At 40.1% G+C, this 7441-nt stretch overlaps 1 non-coding gene across 1 annotated transcript; it reads right to left on the bottom strand.

Annotated features, from left to right (window-relative positions):
* Positions 1 to 5449: 5449 nt before the first annotated feature.
* Positions 5450 to 5556, bottom strand: LOC114707786. Its single transcript, XR_003736712.1, has one exon. It is a non-coding gene; the product is annotated as a U6 spliceosomal RNA (small nuclear RNA).
* Positions 5557 to 7441: the final 1885 nt, after the last annotated feature.

The following is a 7441-nucleotide window of genomic DNA, read 5'->3' as shown; positions in this document are numbered from 1 at the left end:
AGTCCCAGTTTCCAGGTAACATTCTCCTGCCTTCACTCCTTAACAAGGATTATCTCAGCTGTTTGGAAGGCTAGGGGATGAGGATCATTTGAGCCAAGGACTGTAATAGCTGGGCAGCATAAGCATCTCTAAAAGAAAAAAAAAATTTATGAAGAAAATAATAACCTAGAGAGAAAGTGAATGAAAATTAGTGCCTGTACTTAAATTAGTAGACTGATAACTCAGTACAACTAGTGATACTGAAAAAAGCATCACAGATGGTAAAGACCTTTGCTGTGCTGCACACCTCTAATTCCAGCTTTTGGGAGGCAGATACCAGCCTGGTCCACCTAGCAAGCTCCAGGTCAGCCAGGACTGTGTAAACGCTATCTCAAAGAAAAGTATTTTTTTCACCATCTTACTAAAATTTCAAATGTACAGCAAAGCTGAAACTTTATAGTGTACTTTACTATACCATCACCCAGATTTTAGTATCATTAAACTATTACACTTGTGTTATATAAACAGGAATTACCCAGAATTTTGCTTAGAAGATACTTGAGTCTTGTTAAATTCTAACTACAAATAAATAAGGTAAAGCTTCCCAAGGCTAGGCAAAAGCTACTAGGTAGCTGCAAATGAACAGTTCCTACACTTACCAGGACTGGAGACATTTGAGTTGTAACCAAGTCTTGTGAGCTCTTGTTGAACTTTATGCTATGATTTAAGTTCCCAGGAAAAACAAAACAACAAAATAAAAAAATGCCCACATTAAAGATTCTACAAGGCTCATAGACTGATTAGGACTGATTGCAAAGAGTTGTAATGTTGCCCATCCAGAGACAGACTATCTCCTTAATGGTCATTCACTGCCCCTTCTGTACTTGACCTACCATTCATGTGACTATAGTAAAACCTTTTGGGGGGTCTTCACAAACCACTAGCTTCCACCAATCAAAAGCTAAGAATGTTATCACATAGCATCTGAAACCCATAGAGATTTCTCTGTCTTTCCCTAACCTAGTGGTTCACACCAATTCTTTAAAAGACTCAAATTGTCAAGACTGTTCCAAGAAGCCAGACATGGTGGCTCATGGCTGTAATCCCAGCCTTTGGAAGGTGATGGTAAGTAGATCAGAAGTTCAGGTTATGCCGAGTTACATAGTACATTTGAGGCCAGCCTGAACTACACGAGATTCTACCTATAAAACCAAAAGTGGGGCCTGGGAGATGGCTCAGTGGGTAGAGACTCTTGCACCCAGGCCTGCTGACCTGGGTTCCATCTCCAGATCCCACAGGCATGGTAGAACCCGCTCTGGAGGGTTTCTGGGATCTGACCACTACACATGTATTGTGGCATGTATGCACATTCACCTAAAAAATTAACTGAGGGGGTGGATTGGAGAGATGGCTCAGTGGTTAAGAACACTTGCTGCTCTTCCAGAGGACCCAGGTTCAATTCCCAGTACCCACATGGCAGCTCAATTTTCTGTAACTCCTGTTCCCTCACACAGCCAAAGATGCAGGCAAAACACCAATGTACATAAAATACAAATAACTGAATTTCAAAAAGCAAAACAAACCAATAAGATTGATGTAAGAATCAGAACATTCAAAGATCCCTATTGTTTTCTTTTTATGACCAATTAATCTATACTGATCGATCTTGAGGTAGATCTCTATTTTCTGGAACTCTCTGTAAACCAGGCTGGCCTCAAACTCAGAGATCCACATGCTTCTGCCTTTGTATTCTGAGTGCTCTGATTAAAGGTGTGCACCACCATGTCAGACAAGATTTATTTTTAAATTGTCTTTGTGTGATATGTGCACATGAATACAGGTGTCCACAGAGATATATACATACACCACACACAAAGGCATTGATTGGAGTCTCTCTGGAGCTTGAGTTTATGAGGTTTTTTTTTATCTGCCTGAAGTGGGTGCTGGGGAGTGAACTCCAGTCTCCTATAAAGTTTGTATTTTTTTTTTTAAGTTCATTGGTGTTCTGCCTGCATGTGTGTCTGTATGAGGGTGTCAGATGGAGTTGTAGACAGTTCCTAGCTGCCATATGGGTGCTGGGAATTGAACTCAGCTTCTCTGGAAGAGCAGCCAGTGCTCTTAACATCTCTCCAGTCTACCCATATTATTTTCTCGATATTAGTATCATTGATATTTTGGGTCAGATAATTCTTTGTTGTAGGGAAGGGCTGTTGTGTTACCTATGTGCTTAGCAGTATCCCTCTAACTTGGAAACACCAAGAAGTTATAGCAATCCGAAATCTCTCCAGATGTTACAAAATGACCCCTGAGGGATAGACAAAAATCGCTTTTGAATAACAACCACTGCTCTATTTCAAATAGAAGGTACAGAATTAATAATTAAAAACTTAAGTTGGGTGTAGTGGTGCATGTTGTAATGTGACTTCTTAGCAGACTGAAGCAGGAAGATAAGGAGTTTGAGGCCATGCTGGGCTACAGAGCATGATAGAACAGGCACCAGATGTCCTCTTCTGGCCTTTGGGATGTAGATAGGTATTTACAACACCACACACACAAGAAATACTAATAACCATTCAATATGAATGACCCTTAATTTGTTCATGAATGAAGTAGCCCTTCATTCATGCTCCTGTAAGCAACCCAGCTAGACTCATTAGCTCACCAAGCTAGACTAGTGTGGAATTATTTTGGCTTTTCATTGGTGCCCTATCTGGAGTGAACAGGTGCTTTCTTATTCACATCTCCCTAGGAAAAGCCTCAAAACATGTCCCATCAATTTTTTTTTTTTAAATACTTGGAAGATCTGCACAGTGAACCAGTACTTTACAAACAACCCACTGTGTAGGCAAAAGATTCATTCCAAGTATGGCTAAGTCAGTGAATTTTAGTGTAACAGAACTTTAGAAACCTCTAGATATAATCCAGTATCTTCTAACACTCACTAACCTTTACTGTTAATCAGGAAACGGTTACTTATCAACTTTGGCTGTAATATCAACAAAAATGTAGTTATTAATATCTGAACACATTGAAGAAGCAAGTGTGATACTCTGTCCTCTATTAAACAGAAAGTAATTTACCAGAAAATTTGTTTAGTTTTAAGATTATATTTTATTTTTAAATGTGTGTATAGGGGCATGTGAATAGCCATAGAAGCCAGATGAGAGGGTCTCATCCCCTGGAGCTAGAGTTACAGGTGGTTGTAAGCAGCCTTGTGTGGGTGTTGGGGACTGATAGCACTCCTAATTGAGGAGGCATTTCTCCAACCTTATTAGCAAAATACTTGTTTTTTAAAAAAAGTACTACTCTTTATATTTTGTAATACACTTTCTTTGGGCCACCAACCAGCTCTCAAATCATGACACAGAGACTTACTATTAGTTATGAATGCTTGGCTTTAGCTTATGCTTGTCCCACTAGCTCTTAAACTCAACCTGTTTCTCCTCATCTGTGTTTTGCCTCCGGGTTTTTTACCTTTCTTCTTGTATGTCCTACTCTGTGTCTGTCTGTCTGTCTGGTGACTGCCTGCCTGGCTGACCCCAGAAGTCTTCCTCTCATTCCCCTTCAGCCTTTCTTCTTCCCTGAGCCTAGATTCTTCCTCTTATTCTCTCTACCCACCAGCCCTGCCTAGCTATTGGCTGTTCAGCTTTTTATTAGACCAATCAGGTGCCTTAGGCAGACAAGATGAAACAGCAACACATCTTTACATAGTTAAACAAATGCAACATATTTACCTAGTTAAAGTAATATTCCATTGTTGTGTCTGGTGTTCAGTTCACATGGGTCAGAAACAGGGCCACTCTAGGATGAGTAGCCTTCTCAGCTACAGGGGGAGTCAGCCTCTGGTGAACTGACTGTAGCTTTTCAATGGCTTTCATACTGTTACACAGTTTACACCTTTTAGCAAGTCAATTTCCGCATACCAAAACCTCTTATCTTGAAGCTCCCACAGAAACAAATTCCAAAGCAATTCCCAGTCACAGAACATCTCAGTTTGCTCAGAACCCCCCATAACCAAGTTTTGCATAGGCTTTGAATGTCCAGGAAACTGGTAAGATTTATATAATTCAAACAGAAGGTACCAGACAAAAGGCATATTTGTTTATTTCTCCTAAGAAATTACTACAAGTTCTTTGCCAGTCATCATTAATCACCCACAATGGCACAATTTCAGCATTAGTATAGGGTACTACAATCTTAGTTGAATCAATTTCTGACAATTGATGAAGTCTTATTCTTCCCTTTTTTTTTTTTTTTTTTTTTTTTTTTTTGGTTTTTCGAGAGAGGGTTTCTCTGTGTAGCTTTGTGCCTTTCCTGGAACTCGCTTTGGAGACCAGGCTGGCTTCGAACTCACAAAGATCCGCCTGTGTCTGCCTCCCGAGTGCTGGGATTAAAGGCATGCGCCAACACCACCCGGCTTATTCTTCCCTTTATAATTAATTCGGAAACCTTTTCCATGTAGGTTTTTAAATTTTTACTCTGTGAGCTAGGAAAATCCACTCTCAAATATTATCCTCCCTCTGCATAGTGAATCCAGTAGCAGAGTGAGTGGAAGAGGTATAATTACTAAAATACATTCAGTTGTGAGATCTAATTGATCCACATAGGCATTTTGTAATTTTGGTTCTAATTTGGCTAATTACTTTTCAGCTTCAGCTGTTAATTGTCGACTGTTTAAATATGAGTCATCTTGCAAAATTTGAAACTAATTAATTCTAGAGTAGACAATCCAGTGGTAGGCTGTAACCAGTTAATATCACCCACTACTTTTTAAAAATCATTAAAAGTGTATAATTGGCCGGGCGGTGGTGATGCATGCCTTTAATCCCATCACTTAGGAGGCAGAGGCAGGTAGATCTGTGAGTTTGAGCCCAGCCTTGTCTACAGAGCCAGTTCCAGGACAGCCAGGACTGTTAACATAGAGGGGGAAAAGCATTTAATTGATCTCTTCTAATCTGTACCTTTTGTGGCTGGGTTCTCTGTTTACTTAATTTAAATCCTAAATAATTAAGAGAATCTCCTCTTTGAATTTTTTCAGGAGAAATTTATAATCCCCAACAGGGTAAAATTTTCTGTATCACATTAAAATGTTTGTTCTAAGGTACCTGCATCAAAAGCAGCTAACTGTTCTTTTACTAGTTGTTCAAGTGCCTGTAATTTTTCTTTAGTCAAGGGCCATTACTCCACTCATACAGGTAGAGCAGTTAGGTTACAGGCGGTAGTCCTTATTCTAAATTTGGAAAGCCAATTATTTTTTTATCCTGTTGTTGGACAACCTGTATAGTGTACACAGATGTTTCCTGTCCCGACTGCCCAGTCCCAAATAAACACACAGAAGCTTATATGAATTATAAATGCTTGGCCAATAGCTCAGGTTTATTACTAACTAGCTCTTACATTTTTTTTTCTTTTTTTTCTTTTTTTTTTTTTTGACATTTCAAAACTGGCTTTAAACATTCTTCAGGTTGCCAAAAATATGGAACGCTTCATGAATTTGCGTGTCATCCTTGCGCAGGGGCCATGCTAATCTTCTCTGTATCGTTCCAATTTTAGTATATGTGCTGCTGAAGCGAGCACTTACATTTTTTTCTTAATGATTTTGTTTATTGTGTATACAGTGTTCTGCCTGCACGTATGCCTGCATACCAGAAGAGGGCACCAGATCTCATTACAGATGGTTGTGAGCCACCATGTAGTTGCTGGGATTTGGAAGGCCAGCCAGTACTCTTAACCTCTGAACCATCTCTCCAGCCCTAGCGTTTACATTTTAAGTTATTCTTTATTTACACTCTGCTACGTGGCAATACCTTTATTAGCACGGCACATTCATCTGCTCCCTCTGCATCTGTCTGGTGACTCCTGACTCCTCCCTTTTCCTTCCCAGCATTCTCAATTTGGCTTTCTCGCCTGACTTTATTCTGTTCAGCTATTGGCCAGTCAGCCTCTTTATTAAACCAATTACAGCGGCAAATCTTCACAGTGTACAAAAGGATTATTCCACAGCAGTATAGCCTGTGATTTTCCTTGATAATTTCTTTAACACTCTTTTCAGGAATGTGTCCCATTTTTAACATTTTACATTCCACAACATAAACAAATGTAACATATCTTTGCCTAGTTAAATATTCCAATATTTCTTTTGGAAAATTTGATTTTCATAAAGATATAGAGTGTTATGGATTAATTATCCTTATGTATGTGTTCCTGTATGTGTACAGGTGTTCATGAGGCCAGAGGTTCATAGTAGGTGTCTGTCTCAATTGCTCTCTATGTTTTCCAGAGTCTCTCATTGAACCTAGAGCATGCTGATTGGCTAGACTGGCTGGCCAGCAAGTCCCAAGGACTTTCCTCCACAGCCCTGGGATTTCAGGCACCCTACTTTTTATGAGGTGCCAGGATCTGAACCCAGGTCTCAGGGTTGCATAGCAAGCACTTTACTGAGTCATCTCCCCAGGCCCAAGTGAGACTGAGTCTCAATAAAAGAAAACATTGAACATCAGCGCACAGTGGTGGTGCACGCCTTTGATCCCAGCACTTATGCAGAGGCAGGTGGATCTCTGAGTTGAGGTCAGCCTGGTCTACAGAGTGAGTTCCAGGACAGCCAAGGCTACACAGAGAAACCCTGTCTTGAAAAACCAAATAAGTGAAGGAATGAATGATACAATGACACAATTATCAACTTCTAATCCATCACACTTTAGTAGACAAGCTTTTGGAGGGTTTTCAATAATTCAGAGTATGCAGGGGATTGAATATAGCTTAGCAATAGAGTACAAGGCCTTAGACTGTATCCCCAGCATTGTAAAAACAGAAAGATCTGAAACCATGAGGATGGTTGATGCAGTTCAACCCTCCCACTTAATTTTTAACATTTTAAAAATATGTGGGGGACTTGAGGGGACACATGCTATGGCATTCCTGTGGAGGTCAGAGGTTATTTTGTCAGAGGATAGTTTGAGAGTTGGTTCTCTCCTACTATGTGTGGGTCCTGGGAATTATACTCAGATTGTTGGGTGTTTTTACACACTGATTTTGCAAGGCCCAAATCCTCACTCTGAGCACTCAGGAGGCTGAGGCAGGAAGATAGCTGGAGGCCAGCCTTTCTACATATTGTTTTAAACCAGCCTGGGTACAGAGCTAAACCCTGTTGTAAAGTACACAATAATAACTCTTAACATCCTATTGAGGTAAGACATGTCTTAGGATGATGAATAAATTTTGGGCATGTATATATATTTGTATGAGTTACATTTTGGGCACATACTTTTAATCCCAGCACTTGGGAAACATAGGCAGACAGGTATGATTTCCAGGCCTACCTGGTCTACATAGAGAGTTCTAGGCTAGCCAAAGCTACATAGTGAGATCCTGTCTCAAAACAAAACAAAACCAAAAACAACAGCAAAAGGAAGCTGGGCATGGTGGTTCATGCCTTTAATCCCAGCACTCGGAGGCAGAGGCA

Source organism: Peromyscus leucopus, chromosome 2, assembly GCF_004664715.2.
Source record: "Peromyscus leucopus breed LL Stock chromosome 2, UCI_PerLeu_2.1, whole genome shotgun sequence".
NCBI lineage: Eukaryota > Metazoa > Chordata > Mammalia > Rodentia > Cricetidae > Peromyscus > Peromyscus leucopus.
The sequence above is the reverse complement of the archived record's forward strand: the minus strand, read 5'-3'. Positions and strand labels throughout refer to the sequence as shown.